Source organism: Enhydra lutris, unplaced genomic scaffold, assembly GCF_002288905.1.
Source record: "Enhydra lutris kenyoni isolate GAN:26980312 unplaced genomic scaffold, ASM228890v2 scaffoldscaffold2, whole genome shotgun sequence".
Classification (NCBI taxonomy): domain Eukaryota; kingdom Metazoa; phylum Chordata; class Mammalia; order Carnivora; family Mustelidae; genus Enhydra; species Enhydra lutris.
In genome coordinates this window covers 80,911,177-80,934,861 of record NW_019154086.1, presented here as the reverse complement: position 1 = coordinate 80,934,861, position 23,685 = coordinate 80,911,177, and positions in this window count along the sequence as shown.

Here is a 23,685-nt window from a genome sequence, read left to right as displayed (position 1 = left end):
ACCCTATGATTCAGTAATCACACTATTGGGTCTTCACAAAGAACATGAAAACATTAATTCAAAGGCATATTGCACCCCCATGTTTACTGCTGCATTATTTACAATAACCAAACTATGGAAGCAGCCCCAGTGTGCTTCTGGGTATTTAACCAAAGAAAGCTAAAACACTAGGTTGAAAATATATCTGCACTCCCATGTTCATTGGAGCATTAGTTGCAATAGCCAAAATATGGAAGCAACCTAAGTATCCATCAATGGACGAATGCCTAAAGAAAATGTAATATACACATCACACACACACACACACACACACACAAGTATTATTCAGCCATTAAGAAAGGGAAAAGGAAATCTGGCCATTTGCAACAGCATGGATGAAACTTGAGGGCAATATGCTCAAATAAGACAAAGACAAATACCATATGATATCAATTGCATGTGAAATCTAAAAAACAAAACCAACCAAACAAAAAACTCTGAACTCATAGACATGGAGAATAGATGGGTGGTTGCCAGAGGCAGATGGTGGGGGGTGGGCAAATGGAAGAAGGCAGTCAAAAAGTATAAACTTTCATTTATAAAACAAATAAATCTTGGGGATGTAATATGGTGACTACAGTTAATAATATTGTAATGTATATTTGAAAGTTAAGAAAGCAAATCTTAGAAGTACTCATCACAAATAAAACAAGACAATATGTTTAAGTACACCCATTCCAATTGAAACAATATTTTAAAGACAAGTATATCACTTTATATGGATACTGATTACATTTATAAACATGACAAAATATATAAATCCATATTTTCTTATTCTTTTTTTCTTAAGGCTGTATTTTTATGATTTATTCATATATGAATGTATGTATAAATTTCCTTAGTACTTATCTATCTGAAAGGGAAATCATCCAGATTTCTTGAGAAAAATAAAGTTTAGGTAGAAAATGTGAATGGATGAACATTTTATATTGTTGATGTCACAATTCTTATGTTTTATTAGGCTTTAAGCTTCCTTAACATACACATTCTATGTCATAGGAGAAAGGAACAGAATAGATGTGACAGGATAAATTCAACAGTGCAAGCTTTCAGATGAATTACAGTTATCTGTGTTGAACAAAAGTACACTCTAATGTCTTACATAAACAACTATTTATGTAACTGTAAACAACTGTTTATGTATTGACTTCATGAACACATAATTCCCTTTATGTACCATATCTTTGACATATATTTATTGCATTATACAAGTTGCCCCCAAAACATAGAAGTTTAAAACAATAAACATTTATTATCTCACATTTTCATGGGTCAGGAACTTACGTATTGCTTAGTTGGGTGCCCCTTTATCAAGTTCTTTGAAAGGGCTACAGTGAAGAAGCCCCAGGGCTGCAGTTTCATCCAAAGGCTCCTCTGGGGAAGGATTCACTTCCCAGCTTATTCATGGGGCAGCATTCAGTTCCTCATGAGATGTTGGACTAAGGACCTCCTCTGCTTTTCCCTAAATGTTGACTAAAGACTTCCACCGTTCACTAAATAGGCACTTAACAACATAGACACTCCCTTCCTTTTGAGCAAATGAAGCAGCCAGAGAGCAATAGGGTGAGGAAGATGAGAGCTAGTCCTCTTTTAACCTAATCTCAGAAGAGCTATCCCATCACTTATGCTATAATCTGTTTGTTAGAAGCTAATCACTTAGTCCAGCCCATATTTGATGAGAAGATAATATCAAAGGTTGTGTGCCAGGAAGTGGTATTAAACAACTGACATTAAGAATTTTACTTTCTTTTCTCTCTCTGTCTCTCTTTCTCTGTATCTTCTCTGTTTCTTAATTATTAAGGAGGCATCAAAACAGTTGAGGAAACAAATACAAAACTATGTTAATAAAAATGGTGTGTTTTACAGTGTGAAAGAGGTTTTGAATTAATGACATTAAAGGGAAAAATGACATTTCATATCCTTATTAGTAAATATCAATATTCTCTATTTTGGTCAAAACCACAGAACTGGAATTCTGCATTATTTTCTACCATCATGTTTTTGACTAATTACCTTGCCTGCTACCACAGTATCCCACTAGATGTAGATTTCTGGTCCAGACTTGGCCACAGTCCCAGTATCATACTTTATATCCTATTTTTATCAACAAACTTCCTTAAAGTTTATAATCTTATCTCTATACTCTAGTTTGTGCCTTAATATCTAATCTCAAACTAAATTAATATTTGCCTATCTACTCACCCTGAGTCTGCCATGACTGCAACTGTCCACTATCATTCCTGATGGTACCTCCCAAACTGTGAGGAATACCCGATCACACCAATTTTGCTATGCCATTGGCTGTTACATCAACTGAATAACTTTTTAGTCAGGAGTTTTTCTTTGCAAATCATCCTGTGGGTGAATCACTCTCATCCAAATCTACTATACCTGATCTTTCTTCCTTCCCTCACAGGTAACTCTTCTGAGGTTCTACCATTTCTTATCTGAAGCAATAAAGCAACATAGATGAATCATCATTTTTTAAAAATTATTGATTTTCCTGTCTACTAAAAATCCCTATCCCTCCCCACCTTTTTAAAAACACATTCTTGGGACACCTGGGTGGCTCAGTGGGTTACGCCTCTGTCTTTGCCTCAGGTCATGATCTCAGGGTCCTGAGATCGAGCCCCACAATGAGCTCTCTGCTCAGCGGAGAGCCTGCTTCCCCGCTTCTCCCTCTGCCTGCCTCTGCCTACTTGTGATCTCTGTCTATCAAATAAATAAATAAAATCTTTAAAAATAAATAAATAAATAAATAAATAAATAAATAAATAAAAACACATTCTTTTATTAATTCACATCTCTTTATCTTCACTTTATTGGGTTTACATGTTAAACCCAGAGTATCAAAAATTTCCTAGTTGACTATTATTCTGTTAGATACAACTGTTCTGTTATGAAAGATTATGTGTATTCTTTGAATATTAATTTTAATTTATTATTACTGCCGATGTACCTCAATATAATAAATCCAGGAAATAATAGGCACATTTCTTATGACTCTGTTAAGGAAACAGTGGGCATTAAAAGAAATCTGTGGCACACATTTAGTTTTTAGAAGTTTGAATATGAAATGTCTGAATATGGATTTCTTCTACAATATCCTGTTTTGAAGTTGCTGATCTCCTTTAGCATTTAAACTTATGTCCCATGTCAAATTTGAGATGTTTTCAGCCTGTTTCATCAAATATTTATTCTTTACATTTTTTTTTCTCTCCTTCTAGGACTCCAGTGACACTGAGGTTAGACTCACTGCTGTTTTTCCACAGCTTCCTGATGATCTGCTACTGTTTTTTTTTTTTTCTTGCTCATATTTGATAATCTGTATTGATCTATCTTCAAACACCTTGGTTTTCTTCTGTTCTATCCATTATGTTCTTGAGCTCTTCTCATGAATTTTTAAAATTATTTTATATCATTTTGGTTCTGAAGTTTACATTTGATTCTCTTTTATGCATCACATTTATCTGTGAGAAGTTCTATCTTTATTGGTTTCAAGTATATTCACTCATTTCCTGGCATGTAGTCATAATGACTACTTTAAAGTCTTTGTCTGATGATTCCAAAATCTGTGTCACCTCCATGAGAGTACTTGATTATTTTTCCCTCGAAAATTGCAATTGTTTTATATTTTTCATATTTTGACTATTATTGGATTACATCTTGACATTTTAAATATTGTGTTATGTCTCTGAGTCTTGTATGAATTGTATGAGGAGTCTTTGTTTTGTTTCAGCATGCAATTGACCCAGTTAGGTTCAGGCCATGGCTTCTACCACTCTCTGTGGGCTATGGTTCTAAAGTCAGTTCTTTTCAAACTCTTTCAAAGCTATTTATTATCTGTCCAGTGTGTATACCACACAATGGTTAGTCTGTGGCTTTGAAGGTGATCTACATCATTAACTGTGTTTTCAAATCCTTTACTCAGATACGCATAAATGAAACTCAGGTGGGAGCCCAGGAGTTCATACACAACTTTTAGGAAGTAACTTTTTTTTTTTTTTTTTTTGAGTTTCCTTTTCTCCACGATCTTCCCAACACTTTCCCAGATGCCATCCCTCCTGGTATGTTGGACAGAAATTCAAGGCTTTGGCTTCCCCACTTTGCCCCCTCCTATGACTTTTCTGTTTTGTAACCAAAAGAAGATGAGAAGAGAAAAACAAAACAAACAAAAAACTGTACAACTTTCCCTATGCTCTTCCTTCCGGCCAGAGAGACACCCCACTCAGACAGCAGTGTTCTCTCTACCACCATAGCCATGGGATTCTCTAGCAGCTGGAGAAGAGAGAACAGAAAACCAAGGATTTCGGATTTCTCCCTCATTTTAGGGCCACTGTTCCCACTTGCTTAAGGAATAGAGTTCTCGAGGAGTACTTCCTGCATGCATTCAGTGTGAAGCTCCAGGTTTTAAGTTTTTTTGTAATCAAGCTAGGAGCTATTGAAGGAAATTTACCACTAATTCTGTGGTACGTGGGGTTGATGCTTTCCTTTCACAATCCATTTGCCACCATTTATTTTTCAGAGTCTCAGGTAGCTGCTCCACGCATTCAGTCTGAAGATTTTTAATGTACTCAGTGGGAGATTTAGGTTCAAGTCCGCTTATGACATTTTCACTAGAGCAGAGACTGTATAAAAGATTTTAATGGTATCATTCATAAGCATTTAAAAAGGAGCCGCAATCAGTAAGATGTTGTCTACATTCATTAATGTTATGACACTGAAACCCAGCTTCTTGCTCTCATTGCCAGATTAACTAAACTTGCTACCTGAGGAATATTTGGCAATGTCTTGTTGAGACAAGCAAGTGATGGGATCTCCTAGAAACCTTGATATCTGAAACTAGTTTATGAGGAATATAATACAGACTATTTTGTCTTTTTCAAAAGTATTAGTTTGGGGGGGAACAAACAGTAACTTCAGAGTGGTTCTGAATATTCATCTCACAATTCTAAGCCAGCCGCACATTCTGGCTTGTAGCAAATTCCCTCAATAGTATGCCACTTTCTTGGCCACTTTGACAAACTAGACCAACATAAGAAGAGACTAAATTTATTCAATTTGTTTCTCAGAATTTACTGTCCCAAAGAGAAACATATTTAATCTGCCAGTCTATAGTTTTCCAAGCAGCAAAGCAATCAGCTAGCCACTGGCAAAAGCCCAAGAATCAGTAAAAACATACTAACGTTCATCGAGGGATATCATAGGCTGAGCTATGATAAAAGGCTTGAGTCAAGTGAATGGAGCAGTAATGTCCACTTTTGCCCTCTCGTAGCTGACACCAATATTGAGCACCCATGGCATCTCAGTACAGAGATCTGTAAGTCAGAGGAGGCTTTGAAGTAATGGGACTCCAAAGGAACTAGCATGTTTTATAGGCAGCTCTTCCCAATCATGATAATCCACTCAAAACTTAAGAAATGGAGAAATACAAGCATGTAACACATCTACTTCTGCTATAAATTCAGATAGGAAGTAACAATACATTGATGTGGACTACAGTGCCCCTATCCAATAGGTCACATTAACTTCCCTCTCTTCTGCAAATGTCAGCCAAACCCCATCAATTGAGGTGGAGTTCACATCCCATCAAATGAGGTGGAGTTCACAATGTGACTTAGAGAGTATATCCAATTTATCCATGAAAACTTTTGAGTTCCTCTTCTCCCTAAAGTTTCCCAGCATACTCATATTTATGTATATATGCCTGGGCTCCTCTGGTGACAGAGTCATTAGCCACACTCCTAATCATCTTTCCAATTAAACAACTGGTATCACAGTAGAAAGTAAGTAAAGGATCAGAAGGTACAAAAGGAGAAAATGGCACTTCACTAACATCAAAGAACACTTATTTTCAGTTACAAGTGTCTCAGTGGTTGCTCAGTAACCTAAATTGTAAAGTTTATAGTCTACCAAAAGCTAGTAATTGACTGTAAGATTCTCATGGCCTACAATGTTTACTTCACCTTTGGATAGCCCTTGATTCAACAGCCACAGAAACACTGCTTTCCACTTATGGCAATGGGATTTACACTCTTTGCCTAACTCAGACTTGACTCATAAAGCAAATATATTCTTTGAGTCCACCTTGATTTGGGACAATAGATGCCCTATTTCTAGATCATCTCTAATTTCTCAATTAGCTAAAGTATAAGGACTAGATAAGTTTTCCAGGGCAGTGAGGCTGTCAGTTATAATTTATTTAGATTTCTACATGTTGATTTTTTTAATTTTTCAATGGGTCACCTTCATCAGCATTGTAAACACAATCTGAGACAGTAAGATTTAAACACTAGTCAAGTTCTCATCTGTAGTTTCCTGGGGGTGTTTGCCTTAGATACAGCTCCCCGAGATGGCCAAAGTTCCCTTCTAAGAGCAGGGATTCACTAAAAAATTTCTGAGATCTTTTATAGTCATCTTCAAACCAATGTAATATTCATATGATAGAATATAAGAAAGGCTTAATGGTAAAATGGTCCAACTATCCCCATTCATCATTAGCAAACCTTACATGCCCTGCTTCTTCATATCACATGTTAACTAGCCAAAATTCTAACAAGTCATCTGTTTTCATTCATATAGATTTTGAATAGACTCCACCTATCCATCTCTCCCTGCTCCTCTCTGAACCTATGGCAACCACTAATCTTTCTACTATCGCTATATTTTTGCTTTTCCAGACTGTCATATGTTTAGAAACATAGTTTATCATCTTTTCAGATTGACTTCTTTAACTTATCAATATGCATTTAAGATTCCTTCAGATCATTTCATGGTTTCATAGTTTTTTGTTTTTTTTTTTTTTCCTGAAGAACATTCCATTGATGGCATGGATGCACCACAGTTTATTTATCCATTCACCTGCTGAAGAAGAACTTTTTTGCTTCCAACCTTCGGCAAAATTTTTTTAAAGCTGTCATAAATAGCATGCAGGCTTTCATTTAAACATAAGCCTTCAACACATGTGGGTAAATAGGAGTACCATCACTGGATCTTAGGGTATGCCTATGTTTACCTTTGTAAGGAACTGCTCAACTGCCTTCCAAAGCAACTAGCATTTTGTATTCTCACCAGCAATGAATAAGAGTTTTATTCCTGCATATCCTCCTCAGCATTTGGTATGTCATTGTCTTAGATTTTAGCCATTTGAATGTGTGTAATTGTACTTCATTGTTGTTTTAATCTATAGTTCCCTAATAACTATGATATTAAACACTTTTCCAATGTTTATTTGCCATTTGCGTATCTTCTGTGGTGAGTTGCCTTGATTGTGTACATTTTTTTAAAAGCTCTATAATGTAAATAGTATATGAAAATTATCCTTGCTTATCCCTCCACAAATAAGAATGAGCTGTTGGAACGCCAGACAATTGCTTTTAGGGAGGGGCTGTATTCTTAAGTTTGAAAGAAGTGAAGCAGTTATTTGGAGACCACAGAGTAGACTACAGCTGCTGAGGAACACTATCTTTGCACCACATCTGTCTTCTCTTCTCCTGAACACTAAACTAAACATGTTAGCCTCTTCAAAGTTAGATGCAGCCCTTGACTGAGTTCTAACCGATATAAGATGAGCAGACATAGGGTCAGACCTTTCCTATAAGAAACTTTCACTAATGATTCCCTCTGCTAGATGGACATTGGTTAACTCTGGAGTCAAACACTGAAGATGGCAAAGCCTCACAGCCTGGGGTTCTGAACAACTGTGCAAAACAATACACCACCATGATCATCACTGCCATACTTACCACATGCAGTGTTTGGACCTTATGTAAGGAAGGAGCAAACCTCTATTGCATTAATAACAGGTCCTAAGGCTTATTTGTTATAGCATCTAGAGATACCCTGCACCTACAGGGGTCTACCACCTCAAGGATATTCGAGAAAATTGCTTTTAACAGACAAATCTGTTTTCATATATGAAAGATTTTCTCATTTATATGCATGTCAAATTTCCTTTAATAGTTTTAAGAGATTCAACATCAATAAACTATGAACAGAAAAACAAAACAAGTAAATTGTTGAGGTGGTTAATCAAACACTTGTATGTCAACTGAAGTCACTAAGTCCATTGATAGAACTGGCTGAGGTTTCCATTTTCTTGCTTGTAAATAGTCATATAACATCCTAAGATTTCAGCAAAATCTCAGGGTCTTATGCCACTTGGTGACCTCCAAGCTCATTGACAACCTTAAAGTTCATGTTTCTGTTAATATACTTGAATGTATTAGTCAGCTTTTTCTAGTTTTTTTTTTTTTTCTGGAGGAATATAAGCAAAGGAGTCACCTAACCTATTTATTTAATACATGCACAGACAGTCCCATATGCATACATGAGCTCACACATACCAACATTCATTTATACACTCTCACACAAACTCTATGTTTATCAGACTTCACTGAAGATTGAGCAAGATAATTACAGCACAGAAAATATAGCAATGTAATTATAAGCCTTCCCATTTATTGAAGTTAATTCTATCATCCTACCACTATGTATTTTTTACTTCCCTGTTTTTATCACACCAATGATAACCTCATATTCTCCTCATCTTTTTGAGTCCCTTTTAATTTTTCTTTCTCCTCCTTTTGATTCCAAAGAAATTTAGACTTTTTTCTTTTGTACCCTCTTTTCACAGACTCTGTTTTTTTTTATACATTCATGGACTATCACGTTATCTTCCTAAACAAGACAATATTTTTTCCTTAGATGTTCCAGAAGAAATTAATTTATATTTTACCTTTAAGAACAGTTATAAAAACTAATCTGCAGCCCTAACTGAACACAATGAAATAGCACACTCCTTTAAAATACTTGATTCATTCTCTTCTTTTGGATGTCAATGAAAAACATAATTGCTTAATATATGTAATATTTATTTTAAATTTTTGTTCTTGACTTCTTAAAATTAGGCTTATAATACTATAGTAAGACATCACCATAAGTGATGATGGTTAAAATAATTTATGAAAAAGTCATTCTTTCATTTTATTGTAAAAGCTCACCTAAGGACCAATGAAATTTAGTAAACTGTTTGTATCCTATACATTTTCTTATCAGGAAATGTCAAGCCACAGTTAAGACACTGAAGACAGACTGAAAAAGTATAAAGATTCATGAGAAGACCAGGTAATTGTTAACAACATCAGACAGGCCTTATGAGTGTCCACTATTTTGCCTTTTGTCTCCATTCTGAGGATTTGAGTGAAGGCCTTTATAGTTATGTACTGCATAATGCTCACTCATTTACACTAACGGGAAAGAGCTATTTTTCAAATTCTGTACATATAAGCTCTAGTGGTTTTAGGTTTCTATGTTGCTCTAAATTACTGGCATCAGTAGAAGATGTTCAAAACTCCCTGATACGACTGACTGACAGCAACTTCCATGCCAAATTTCAGGAGATGTTCTCTTTGGTATAGCATACAAATTAAAAGATAAGGTTTTTTTTTTCCCCCCCAAAGATTTTATTTATTTATTTATTTATTTATTTATTTAATTTTATTTTTTATGAACATATAATACATTTTTATCCCCAGGGGTACAGGTTTGTGAATTGCCAGGTTTACACACTTCACAGGACTCACCATAGCACATACCCTCCCCAATGTCCATAATCCCACCCCCCATCTCCCAACCCCCCTCCCCCCATCAACCCTCAGTTTGTTTTGTGAGATTAAGAGTCACTTATGGTTTGTCTCCCTCCCAATCCCAGCTTGTTTCATTTACTCTTCTCCTACCCCCTTAAACCCCCATGTTGCATCTCCTCTCCCTCATATCAGGGAGATCATATGATAGTTGTCTTTCTCCAATTGACTTATTTCGCTAAGCATGATACCCTCTAGTTCCATCCACGTCTTCGCAAATGGCAAGATTTCATTTCTTTTGATGGCTGCATAGTATTCCATTGTGTATATATACCACTTCTTCTTTATCCATTCGTCTGTTGATGGACATCTAGGTTATTTCCACAGTTTGGCTATTGTAGACATTGCTGCTATAAACATTTGGGTGCACGTGCCCCTTCGGATCACTACGTTTGTATCTTTAGGGTAAATACCCAGCAGTGCAATTGCTGGGTCATAGGGTAGTTCTATTTTCAACATTTTGAGGAACTTCCATGCTGTTTTCCAGAGTGGTTGCACCAGCTTGCATTCCCACCAACAGTGTAGGAGGGTTCCCCTTTCTCCGCATCCTCGCCAGCATCTGTCTTTTCCTGACTTGTTCATTTTAGCCATTCTGACTGGTGTGAGGTGATATCTCATTGTGGTTTTGGTTTGTATTTCCCTGATGCCGAGTGATGTGGAGCACTTTTTCATGTGTCTGTTGGCCATCTGGATGTCTTCTTTGCAGAAATGTCTGTTCATGTCTTCTGCCCATTTCTTGATTGGATTATTTGTTCTTTGGGTGTTGAGTTTGCTAAGTTCTTTATAGATTTTGGACACTAGCCCTTTATCTGATATGTCATTTGCAAATATCTTCTCCCATTCTGTCAGTTGTCTTTTGGTTTTGTTAACTGTTTCCTTTGCTGTGCAAAAGCTTTTGATCTTGATAAAATCCCAATAGTTCATTTTTGCCCTTGCTTCCCTTGCCTTTGGCGATGTTCCTAGGAAGATGTTGCTGCGGCTGAGGTCGAAGAGGTTGCTGCCTGTGTTCTCCTCAAGGATTTTGATGGATTCCTTTCTCACATTGAGGTCCTTCATCCATTTTGAGTCTATTTTTGTGTGTGGTGTAAGGAAATGATCCAATTTCATTTTTCTGCATGTGGCTGTCCAATTTTCCCAACACCATTTATTGAAGAGGTTGTCTTTTTCCCATTGGACATTCTTTCCTGCTTTGTCGAAGATGAGTTGACCATAGAGTTGAGGGTCTATTTCTGGGCTCTCTATTCTGTTCCATTGATCTATGTGTCTGTTTTTGTGCCAGTACCATGCTGTCTTGATGATGACAGCTTTGTAATAGAGCTTGAAGTCCAGAATTGTGATGCCACCAACTTTGGCTATCTTTTTCAATATTCCTTTGGCTATTCGAGGTCTTTTCTGGTTCCATATAAATTTTAGGATTATTTGTTCCATTTATTTGAAAAAAATGGATGGTACTTTGATAGGAATTGCATTAAATGTGTAGATTGCTTTAGGTAGCATAGACATTTTCACAATATTTATTCTTCCAATCCAGGAGCATGGAACATTTTTCCATTTCTTTGTGTCTTCCTCAATTTCTTTCATGAGTACTTTATAGTTTTCTGTGTATAGATTCTTAGTCTCTTTGGTTAGGTTTATTCCTAGGTATCTTATAGTTTTGGGTGCAATTGTAAATGGGATTGACTCCTTAATTTCTCTTTCTTCTGTCTTGTTGTTGGTGTAGAGAAATGCAACTGATTTCTGTGCATTGATTTTATATCCTGACACTTTACTGAATTCCTGTACAAGTTCTAGCAGTTTTGGAGTGGAGTCTTTTGGGTTTTCCACATATAGTATCATATCATCTGCAAAGAGTGATAGTTTGACTTCTTCTTTGCCGATTTGGATGCCTTTAATTTCCTTTTGTTGTCTGACTGCTGAGGCTAGGACTTCTAGTACTATGTTGAATAGCAGTGGTGATAACGGACATCCCTGCCGTGTTCCTGACCTTAGCGGAAAAGCTTTCAGTTTTTCTCCATTGAGAATGATATTTGTGGTGGGTTTTTCATAGATGGCTTTGATAATATTGAGGTATGTGCCGTCTATCCCTACACTTTGAAGAGTTTTGATCAGGAAGGGATGCTGTACTTTGTCAAATGCTTTTTCAGCATCTATGGAGAGTATCATATGGTTCTTGTTCTTTCTTTTATTAATGTGTTGTATCACATTGATTGATTTGTGGATGTTGAACCAACCTTGCAGCCCTGGAATAAATCCCACTTGGTCATGGTGAATAATCCTTTTAATGTACTGTTGAGTCCTATTGGCTAGTATTTTGGCGAGACATTTTGCATCTGTGTTCATCAAGGATATTGGTCTGTAGTTCTCTTTTTTGATGGGATCCTTGTCTGGTTTTGGGATCAAGGTGATGCTGGCCTCATAAAATGAGTTTGGAAGTTTTCCTTCCATTTCTATTTTTTGGAACAGTTTCAGGAGAATAGGAATTAGTTCTTCTTTAAATGTTTGGTAGAATTCCCCCGGGAAGCCATCTGGCCCTGGGCTTTTGTTTGTTTGGAGATTTTTGATGACTGTTTCAATCTCCTTACTGGTTATGGGTCTGTTCAGGCTTTCTATTTCTTCCTGGTTCAGTTGTGGTAGTTTATATGTCTCTAGGAATGCATCCATTTCTTCCAGATTGTCAAATTTGTTGGCGTAGAGTTGCTCATAGTATGTTCTTATAATTGTCTGTATTTCTTTGGTGTTAGTTGTGATCTCTCCTCTTTCATTCATGATTTTATTTATTTGGGTCCTTTCTCTTTTCTTTTTGATAAGTCTGGCCAGGGGTTTATCAATCTTATTAATTCTTTCAAAGAACCAGCTCTTAGTTTCGTTGATTTGTTCTATTGTTTTTTTGGTTTCTATTTCATTGATTTCTGCTCTGATCTTTATGATTTCTCTTTTCCTGCTGGGTTTAGGCTTTCTTTCTTGTTCTTTCTCCAGCTCTTTTAGGTGTAGGGTCAGGTTGTGTACCTGAGACCTTTCTTGTTTCTTGAGAAAGGCTTGTACTGCTATATATTTTCCTCTCAGGACTGCCTTTGTTGTGTCCCACAGATTTTGAACCGTTGTGTTTTCATTATCATTTGTTTCCATGAATTTTTTCAATTCTTCTTTAATTTCCTGGTTGACCCATTCATTCTTTAGAAGGATGCTGTTTAGTCTCCATGTATTTGGGTTCTTTCCAAGTTTCCTCTTGTGATTGAGTTCTAGCCTCAGAGCATTGTGGTCTGAAAATATGCAGGGAATGATTCCAGTCTTTTGATAACGGTTGAGACCTGATTTAGGACCGAGAATGTGATCTATTCTGGAGAATGTTCCATGTGCACTAGAGAAGAATGTGTATTCTGTTGCTTTGGGATGAAATGTTCTGAATATATCTGTGATGTCCATCTGGTCCAGTGTGTCATTTAAGGCCTTGATTTCCTTGTTGATCTTTTGCTTGGATGATCTGTCCATTTCAGTGAGGGGAGTGTTAAAGTCCCCTACGATTATTGTATTATTGTCGATGTGTTTCTTTGATTTTGTTATTAATTGGTTTATATAGTTGGCTGCTCCCACCTTAGGGGCATAGATATTTAAAATTGTTAGATCTTCTTGTTGGACAGATCCTTTGAGTATGATCTAGTGTCCTTCCTCATCTCTTATTATAGTCTTTGGCTTAAAGTCTAATTGATCTGATATAAGGATTGCCACTCCTGCTTTCTTCTGATGTCCATTAGCATGGTAAATTCTTTTCCACCCCGTCACTTTAAATCTTGAGGTGTCTTCGGGTTTAAGATGAGTTTCTTGTAGGCAACATATAGATGGGTTTTGTTTTTTTATCCATTCTGATACCCTGTGTCTTTTGATTGGGGCATTTAGCCCATTAACATTCAGGGTAACTATTGAGAGATATGAATTTATTGCCATTGTATTGCCTGTAAGGTGACTGTTATTGTATATTGTTTCTGTTCCTTTCTGATCTACTACTTTTAGGGTTTCTCTTTGCTTAGAGGACCCCTTTCAATATTTCCTGTAGAGCTGGTTTGGTGTTTGCAAATTCTTTCAGAATTTTTGTCCTGGAAGATTTTAATCTCTCCTTCTATTTTCAATGATAGCCTAGCTGGATATAGTATTCTTGGCTGCATGTTTTTCTCGTTTAGTACTCTGAATATATCATGCCAGCTCTTTCTGGCCTGCCAGGTCTCTGTGGATAAGTCTGCTGCCAATCTAATATTTTTACCATTGTACGTTACAGACTTCTTTTCCCGGGCTGCTTTCAGGATCTTCTCTTTGTCACTAAGACTTGTAAATTTTACTATTAGGTGACGGGGTGTGAACCTATTCTTATTGATTTTGAGGGGGGTTCTCTGAACCTCCTGGGTTTTGATGCTTGTTCCCTTTGCCATATTGGGGAAATTCTCTCCAATGATTCTCTCCAATATACCTTCTGCTCCCCTCTCTGTTTCCTCTTCTTCTGGAATCCCAATTATTCTAATGTTGTTTCGTCTTATGGTGTCACTTATCTCTCGAATTCTCCCCTCGTGGTCCAGTAGCTGTTTGTCCCTCTTTTGCTCAGCTTCTTTATTCTCTGTCATTTGGTCTTCTATATCGCTAATTCTTTCTTTTGCCTCATTTATCCTAGCAGTGAGAGGCTCCATTTTTGATTGCACCTCATTAATAGCTTTTTTGATTTCAACTTGGTTAGATTTTAGTTCTTTTATTTCTCCAGAAAGGGCTTTTATATCTCCCAAGAGGGTTTCTCTAATATCTTCCATGCCTTTTTCGAGCCCGGTTAGAACCTTGAGAATCGTCATTCTGAACTCTAGGTCTGACATATTACCAATGTCTGTATTGATTAGGTCCCTAGCATTTGGTACTGCCTCTTGTTCTTTTTTTTGTGGTGAATTTTTCTGCCTTGTCATTTTGTCCAGATAAGAGTATATGAAGGAGCAAGTAAAATACTAAAAGGGTGGCAGCAACCCCAGGAAAATATGCTTTAGCCAAATCAGAAGAGATCCCTAATCATGAAGGGAGAGAAAGAGGATAAAAAGAGGTTCAGAAAGAAAAAAAAAAGAAAAGAAAAGAAAAGAAACAATTAAAAAAAAAACCAATAAAGAAAAAATATAAAAAGGAAAATATATATATATATTAGATAAACTAGTTAAAAAACGTTAAAAAAGAAAAGGGTAAAACTTAAAAAAATTTAGCAGAAGAAGGAAAAAAAATTAAATTAACTGCAAGGCTAAAGAATCATGGTGAGAAAGCCATGAGTTCAGGGCTTTGCTTTCTCCTTCTCTGGAATTCTGCTGCTCTCCTTGGAATTGAAACTGCACTCCTTGGTAGGTGAACTTGGTCCTGGCTGGGTTTCTTGTTGATCTTCTGGGGGAGGGGCCTGTTGTAGTGATTCTCAAGTGTCTTTGCCCCAGGCGGAGTTGCACTGCCCTTACCCGGGCCCAGTCTGAGTAATCTGCTCGGGTTTGCTTTCGGGAGCTTTTGTTCCCTGAGCGCTTTCCGTAGAGTTCCAGAGGGCGGGAATGAAGATGGTGGCCTCCCGGTCTCCGGCCCGGAGGAGCCGAGAGCCCGGGGCCCCACTCCTCAGTGCGCCCTCAGAGAACAGTGCCCAATTACTCCCGTCACCCTGGCCTCCGGCTGCGCTCCGAGCTGACCGAGCCTGCGACCGGTTCAAGGTAACCCCGAGCTTAGAGCTCACTCCTCGGCTCTGTCTCTGTAGCTGGCTTCCCCGTTCTAATACCTGTAAGCTCTGCGACACTCAGACACCCCTGATCCTTCTGTGACCCTGCGGGACCTGAGGCCACGCTGACCCCGCCTGGGCTTCACCCTGGTTTAGCCTCTGGAGCGATGTCCCTCAGCGGAACAGACTTTTAAAAGTCCTGATTTTGTGCTCCGCTGCTCCGCCGCTTGCCGGGAGCCGGCCCCTCCCCCCGCGGTCTATCTTCCTGTCGCTTTGGATTCACTTCTCCGCCCGTCCTACCTTTCAGAAAGTGGTTGATTTTCTGTTTCTAGAGTCGCTGTTCTTCTTCTCTTCGATCTCCCGTTGGATTTGTAGGTGTTTGCAATCTTTAGATAAGCTCTCTAGCTGATCTCCCGCTACCTGAAGTAGTCTCAGCCTGCTACTTCTCCACCATCTTGACTCCTCCCCAAAAGATAAGGTTTTTAAAATATCTAGTTGGAAGCAAAGTATGAACAACTGGTGGTTAAAGAGGTATAATCAGAGAAAACTCAAGTCCTCTCAACCAAATTTCTCCTACCATCCTACCCAGAAAAAGCCATTCCTACTATTTGAATCATTTACTAGGATTAAGATAGTAACTTCACAGGAAATTACTGAAAGAATAATCCATGAATCTTCATGGGCTATTATCTCAGATAATATATACTTACACAGATATATTTTAATGCTATGAGGTTGGGGGACAGCAAATTAGAGACATGAAACAAACGTTAGATGTTAAGTGGGAAGAGCAGGCAAGACTGTGTATACATTACCTAAGAGGTAGTATAGAATAACAGACTGAGGGAGAAAGATAGGGACTTATTTCTAAAATCATATCAACTTAGCATAGTATTTTTGCTATCACAGCTGCCTAGTATTTTGTTTTGCTTTTTTTCCCTATTGTAACTTCATTCTGGGACATTCATTATCTTAAGAATCTAAAATAATACATAAATGATCTGTGTGGCTTAATAATTAAATTTACCAAATTTGACAGAGGGAAAGTAAATATGGCTATATAGTCTATCAATAAATAGACAATACAATTTAAAATAGTTAATTATTTTTAATATACCAGAAAATGTCAAACACAATGAATAAATCTAACTTCCCAAAACCAGAAAAGTGTATAAACCCTATATAGAAAAAAAAATTATTGAAAGTAATTTGGTAATATCTAATTAAATTGAAAAAAAGTCATTTCTTCCCTTTACATAAAATTGATTCTCTTTATTTTTTAATGCACACCAACTCCCAATATAAAGACACTTTCTCAAACTCTCTGTCAGAGGATTGCCCTCAAGCTATCAAACCTCACACAGGTACAAATAAAGCACAAGTGTGTAAATTACATCTATTAGGGCAGCCTCTTCTAAAGGCTTGATGGATTACGGATATAAATACTCAAATTACACTGGTCTTGATTAGACATTTCTGATGTGTTACCTATATGCTCACAAGCTTTCTTCTGATACTTAACCAAAGTAATTTAATGGGAATTTACTTGACACAGAATCTTTGTAGGTTATTCCCAATTGCCAGGGTACGGAAACAACCTAAGTGTCTGTCAACTGATAAATGACTCAAGAAAATGTGATACAAATACCTACGCACAATGGAGTAATATTCAGCTAAAAAAACAGTAGGACATCCTGTCATTTGGGACAATATGGATGAACCTAGAAGGAATTATACTAAGTGAATGAAGATAGACAGAAAGACAAATTACTGCACAGTATCATTTATATGTGGAATCTAAAAACAAAACAAAAGAGAAACAAGCAAATGAACAACAACAAAAAAATAAAGCCAAAGTCACAGAAACAGATAACACAAAAGCAATTGCCAGGAACTAAGAGGGGAGGATGGGAGTTAGGGAGAGGGTGATAAAGGCTATAAACTTTCAGTTGTAAGATGAATAAGGTATGAGGATCTAATGTAAAACATGGTAACGATAGTTGCTAACACTATATTGTATAACTGAAATTTGCTAAGAGAGTAGAACTTAGATGTTCTCATCAAAAAGAAAAAAAAAAGGAAATTTGTGAGGTGATGGATGTTAATTAACCTGATACAATCCTTTCACAAGGTGTATGTATAGGAAATCATCATGCTGTAGATTTTAAAACATCCTACAACCTTATTTCTCAATTATATCTCAATAAAGCTGAAAAAGAAAGAAATGAAGATTGTGTGACTCTACAACCAAGAAAAGAAAAGAAAATCTTCAGCCTCCTTCTAATAAGAGTGACTTAAACATTGTCTTCTAATTATGACAATTATATTCCTTCTTTTCCAATCCATATACATATATGGATTTTTTTTTTTTTTTTTTGAGAGAGGGAGAGAGTGGGGAGGGGTAGAGGGAGATGGAGAGAGAGCATCTTAAGCAGGTTTACATCCAGCTTGGAGCCCCAGTCAGGGCTTGATTCAAGACCCTGAAATCATGACCTGAGCCAAAATCAAAAGTTGGATGCTCAACCAACTGAGCCACCCAGGCACCCCTATATATTTTTCAATTTTTTGACTTACTTTATTGGTCAAGACTTCCAGTACCATGTTCAATAGAAATGATGAAAGTGAGTATCTCTATAGCCCAGAGAGAAAACACTCATTAATTCAAAATAAACTCATTATTAAATTTTTATTTTGTTTGCATATTTACCAATTCTCTTTGCCTTAAATTACACTTAGCAAACATCTAACTGATCAATTTTCTTTGAATTTCCTTTCATGTTAAAACTATTTCTACCCATTACTTTCACCATTTCTTTGTCCTTATTTCTAAACTGTGTTTCTCCTACACAGCATAAGCATGATTTGTGTGTGTGCAATCAGAAAATTGTCTTTTAATTTAAGCAATTAGTCAATTTGTATTAACTATATTAAAACTTAATCCTCCATCTTAACTATATGTTTCCCATTAACTCTGTATTATGTTTCCTTTCTTCTACCTTTTCTCTATTTTGTCTTTTTTTTTTTAAGATTTTATTTATTTATTTGACAGACAGAGATCACAAGTAGGCAGAGAGGCAGGCAGAGAGAGAGGAGGAAGCAGGCTCCCTGCTGAGCAGAGAGCCCGATGCAGGGCTGGATCCCAGGGTCCTGGGATCATGACCTGAGCCGAAGGCGGAGGCTTTAACCCACTGAGCCACCCAGGTGCCCCACCTATTTTGTCTTCTTGAAGATTAATCAAGTTATTTATTTTGACTTCTATCTCTTGGTATGCTACTGACTCTAAGTCAAATGCCATATATTGTGTTCAAAACATTTGTACTCAATGTCACATTTTCCTGAGAGCTATCACCTTTTTGCCATATAAAGAGTGGGGTCTGATTACCATATTCCAGTAGGGGGTTGAGCTAAAGGTATGATCATCAGAAGTTTGGGTAAGGCCATGTTTACTTCATTCTGCCCACAAGATGCAGTACTCTAGGTTTTTGAACTGACAAACTAATGTATTTTCTTGGGTCTATCCCCATAAAAGAACCTGAATTCTAATTGTCTCCTCATCATGACACTGGCAAAGTTCCCATTCTACTCTTCACTACTTTTGAGGTTTTTTTTTCCTACTCTATACAACTTTCCAATTCAGTAACTGCTTTGAGAGGAAGATTAGCCTTCCATAAAGCTCGGTTCTCACATACATCCCGCACAGGATTCTCTCAGTTATATTTGCCATTCAAGGTCTGATTTTGTTTTGCCATTTTCATGAGACCACCATAATCTCAGAAACACTTTTTTCAAGTCCCTCCTCCATCTTTTTTATCTTGCCAAATGCAGGGTACCAACTCACCCTGGTTCACTGTAGACTTCTCTGGAATTAGTACTGAAAAATCTCACATCCTGGGAAATTCGTCAGTTTCAGTCACCTTCTAGGAAGTCAATATTTGGCTAATAACAATAATCACAAAGTAACTGACATCAAACCCTGAGTTATTTAGAATGTGTTTCAAACATCAAGAAATTATGCCTTAGAAAAATAGAGAAAACCAAGCATGGTGAGTGGAGGTGGGGGAGGATGGAATAAAAGCTGATTATATTCCATCGAAGAAAATGAATATATTCAATGGTTGAGACAACTTAAATAGCTCATTGAGACTGGATGGTTTGGAAGTTACAAAAACATGGCGCATTCATCCACTAGGGCTTCCATAACAAGGTACCATAGACAGGGGCCTTAAAAGATAGAAACTTACCAACTCACAATTCAGGAGGCTACAAGTCCGAGATAAGGGTATCAGCAGGTTTGGGTCTTAAGACAGTTATGATGGAAAGATGTTTTACTGGACTCTCCTCTTGGTTTTTAGATGGCTATCTTTACTCTGTGTTTTTCACATCACCTTCTCTCCATGTGTGCATGTCTCTGTGTTAATTTCCCCTTTTAAAGGACATTAGTTATATTAAATTAGGGTCCATCCTAGTGACCTCATCTTAACTAACTGAATCTGCAATGACCCTATTAGAACTTAAACATATGAATTTGGGGGGCATAAAATTATACCCCTAACAGGTAGCAATTCAGTATGTGACCTGTGAGGAAGAAGTGGGGTAGTGATGTACTAAGAAAAAGATAGTTTGGGAGCTGAATTACAACAAACCCCCCTTGTCAGATAAAGATATGAATACCTGTGCACTTATTTTTTAACTATCTTGAACTTAAGTTGTAAGTTTATGAAGCATTATTTAGCTAGCAAATTTAATGGAACTGAAAACAAGTAGAAGTAGAGGTTTTTCCAAATACAAACCTGTTTGTCTGAAATCTGTATGTCATACCAGACCATGTGAGGTATGAGCCGTAGGGAATCCTTTTTTTTTTTTAAGATTTTATTTATTTGACAGAAATCACAAGTAGGCAGAGAGGCATGCAGAGGGGTGGGGGAAGCAGGCTCCCTGCTGAGCAGAGCGCCTGATGTGGGGCTCGATCCCAGGACCCTGGGATCATGACCTGAGCCGAAGGCAGAGGCTTTAACCCACTGAGCCACCCAAGTGCCCCAGGTAATTCTTATTCTAGATCATGAGAAAGTGTGCCTATTTAACTGTCTTGCTCTTATTACTATAGTTGCTATTTTAAATTAATAAATTTTGAAGCCATTAAAATATTCATTTAGCTTTTAAATTTTTAAATTACATTTCATGGTGGTTATATTAGATTTCTAGAGAGTTTTAAAATAATTTAAGTGGCTATCCCTTATTATATTATATGAAATGGGAAAGATTATACTAAGTTGTTATTTGCAAAATACTCAGTTCAACTCTGATTTACTAACTTTCTGTATTAAAAAAAGTTAACATTACTCAGTATATAATGAAGATTACTTAGGTCATTATTTATTTTAAAGCTAATTCATTCAGAATTACTTTAAATATCTACCCACCAACAATTTGTTAATACAGGAAATATTTTTCTAACAAAAAAATTTAGCTTGCTAAAAGCAGTTTTACAACACAAAATAGCAGTTAAAAAAGTAAAACTATTCACATTTTATATATGAAGAAACATTTTCCAGCTTTATGAAGAGGGAAGAAAACATTTTTATAACCTTTATTTGTTTTTCTTTTCTAGAAGCATCCCTGGTTAGATTTTGCTAATCAGTACTATCCACTTATTTTGAGAAAACCTAATATAATACCATTTGACCTTCCACGCAAATTTCAGGGCACTTAAGCTGAAATCCGTAGCACTCCATCTCTGTGCTAACGGCCAAATTTGCTATCATACCATATGTCCAACATACAATTTGCATTTGAATTGGGAAAAGTAAATGATGTTTTAATGATTTCATGTGCTGAAGAATGGGGTAGATGGCAGAAAGGGAAAACAATACACATTCAATAGACTTCTCATTTATGGTATTCTTTCAGTTATGACACTTTGCCAAAGGAAGGCTACATTCGCTAGAGTTATTAATGAATAATCTCTAAAAATAAATACTAGGTTTAGAAAGAATTATAAGTATACCATAATACTCTTATGAGAGATCAGCTGCAAAGCCATGTTAAATTGAGCATTGACTATCCATTTTCACTAAGATGAATATTATGATTAGATGATAAATAAAATCCCACTTGATGATTTGATGCCTCACATAGAAAAAAAATGACAACACGCACTCAAGGTGCTTTTGAAAAATGAAACACATTTTATTAATATTTCAAACACTATATATTTTCAAAGAACCTGACCCATTCCACGAAAATACTAAAGAGCAACCCAGAATAAGAGTTGTGTTTCTGTTAAAATGACAAATATCACTTGAGGTCATCAAAGTGGATGGACTTAGGGTTTTTCTTAATTTTTGATTATTCAGTTTTTATTTTCTGGGTAAATATTAAAAATCTATGTAATTTTAGACCTAATTTGATTGTATATGTAAAATCACCTTAGACGGTTATCTGTATGTTAAAATTCCATTTGAAATTAAAAGGCATTGAAAATAGAAACATAAGCCATAGTTCATAAGTACATTTCAACTATCTGAATGGAAATATACTAAGTCAGTATAAGACTGACCCAAATGGGCTATAAGAGAAATGTAAAGGAAGAGAAAACAAAGACGACAGAATGTGGAGGTACCCTTATATGTGCTTTCCTAACTAAGATGATAAACAATATGAAGAGACCAGGAGGCAGAAAAAGTGGGAAATATTAATAAAATTTGCAATTCTGCTCTGAATGAACACACATTTTTGTTCTAACGGTTAATCTCCATTTTTAAAAAAGGTTTTATTTATTTAGAGAGAGGTGTGTGTGAGTGAGGGGAGGAATAGAGGGAGAAGAAAAGAATCTCGAGCACACTCTGCGCTGAGTGGGGAGCCGACTCAGAGCTTGATCCCAGGACCCTGAGATCACGACCTGAGCTGAAATAAAGACTCATTCGCTTAACCACCTGAGTCACTCAGGTGCCCCAGTTGATCTCCATTTGTAATGAAACAACCAACAGAAAAGTTTCCAAATAGAGTTGAGAGGAATACAGACTGTCACAGTTTACTTTGACATTTGTTTTCACCAGATAGCACAGAAAAATAAAGTAGTTATGGTTATCTGCAATATACGACAATAAGTATATCCAAAGCTTTAACTGAATTTTAATTAGTGTCATACTATCTTCAACTGTATATTTACAAAGAGATGATGTTTAGAATCATGTAACCTTAAACTTAAAACATGCTAGGGCAATAATCAAATCCAGCCTTCATTTTATGGAGGTGAAAACTTAAGTGCAGTGAGATTAGATGGCACACCTATGGTTTCACGGACAACAAACTGGGCTCATAACCCCACTCATCTGACTGATAAGTCAAGAGTTAGCACTAAGTTGCTTTTCTCTAACCATGTAAACCTCACTGGAAAAAAGAGTTGTCATGCGTGTAAAACTGAGAACAGGATATAGTGCCCTGAGTAACAAACAACAGTAAACATAAGGTTTAACCCCATAATAAGTAAATCTAAGTATTTGTGATGGAGAACATTATCTCCATGTACCTATCTTCTTATTCTTTCCCTTTTTCCTTCATTCCTTCTCCCCCACCCTTCCTTCCTTCCTTTAAATAATAGGTTCCACTCATCACCACCTCACCTCAGTTTAAGGTGAAGATACACGCATGCAGCTGGCAACTACATGTCCCAGACTGCGTAGCAGCAAACGGCAATTTCGTGACTCAGTTGGCTTCAATAGAGTGTAGCTGGTAATGTTGTGTCTGACTCCTCGTCATCTTACTGACAGAGCTCCTTGCCCTTGCTTGCTTTTCTTCCTTATTTAGCTGAAAATGGCAGTGGTTTGGAAGCAGGGATGGCCATCAAGTATTCCTTCTATGGGAATTTTTTGTAGTGAGGCACGTAAATATTTTAGTTTTCAAATTCATGATACACATTCACATTTTCATTTAATTTTATGATTTTTGAGTCATTAACTGAATCCAACTGGATCATTTAAAGGCTACTGGAATTTAAAACTTGGTTAAGAGTTTATATCCAAATACTTTGTTCAGGGTCTTCCCTGTGCATTACTAACAGAAACACATAGTGAGTGTTAGTGTTATCAGAATGCCCGTGTAACTTAAAGTCAATCTTAAATTGACTTGTTATGTTGTGTGAATTCTCATGAATAGATCTACTTACAAAATACTTTTTTAAATACATGTGTGTGTTTACTGGCATTATTTTTTGGTGTGGAGATATAAGTTATGAGTAATTTAACAATTTTTACCTAACAGAGAACAGGATCACTGTATTTGATGAATAAGAATGAA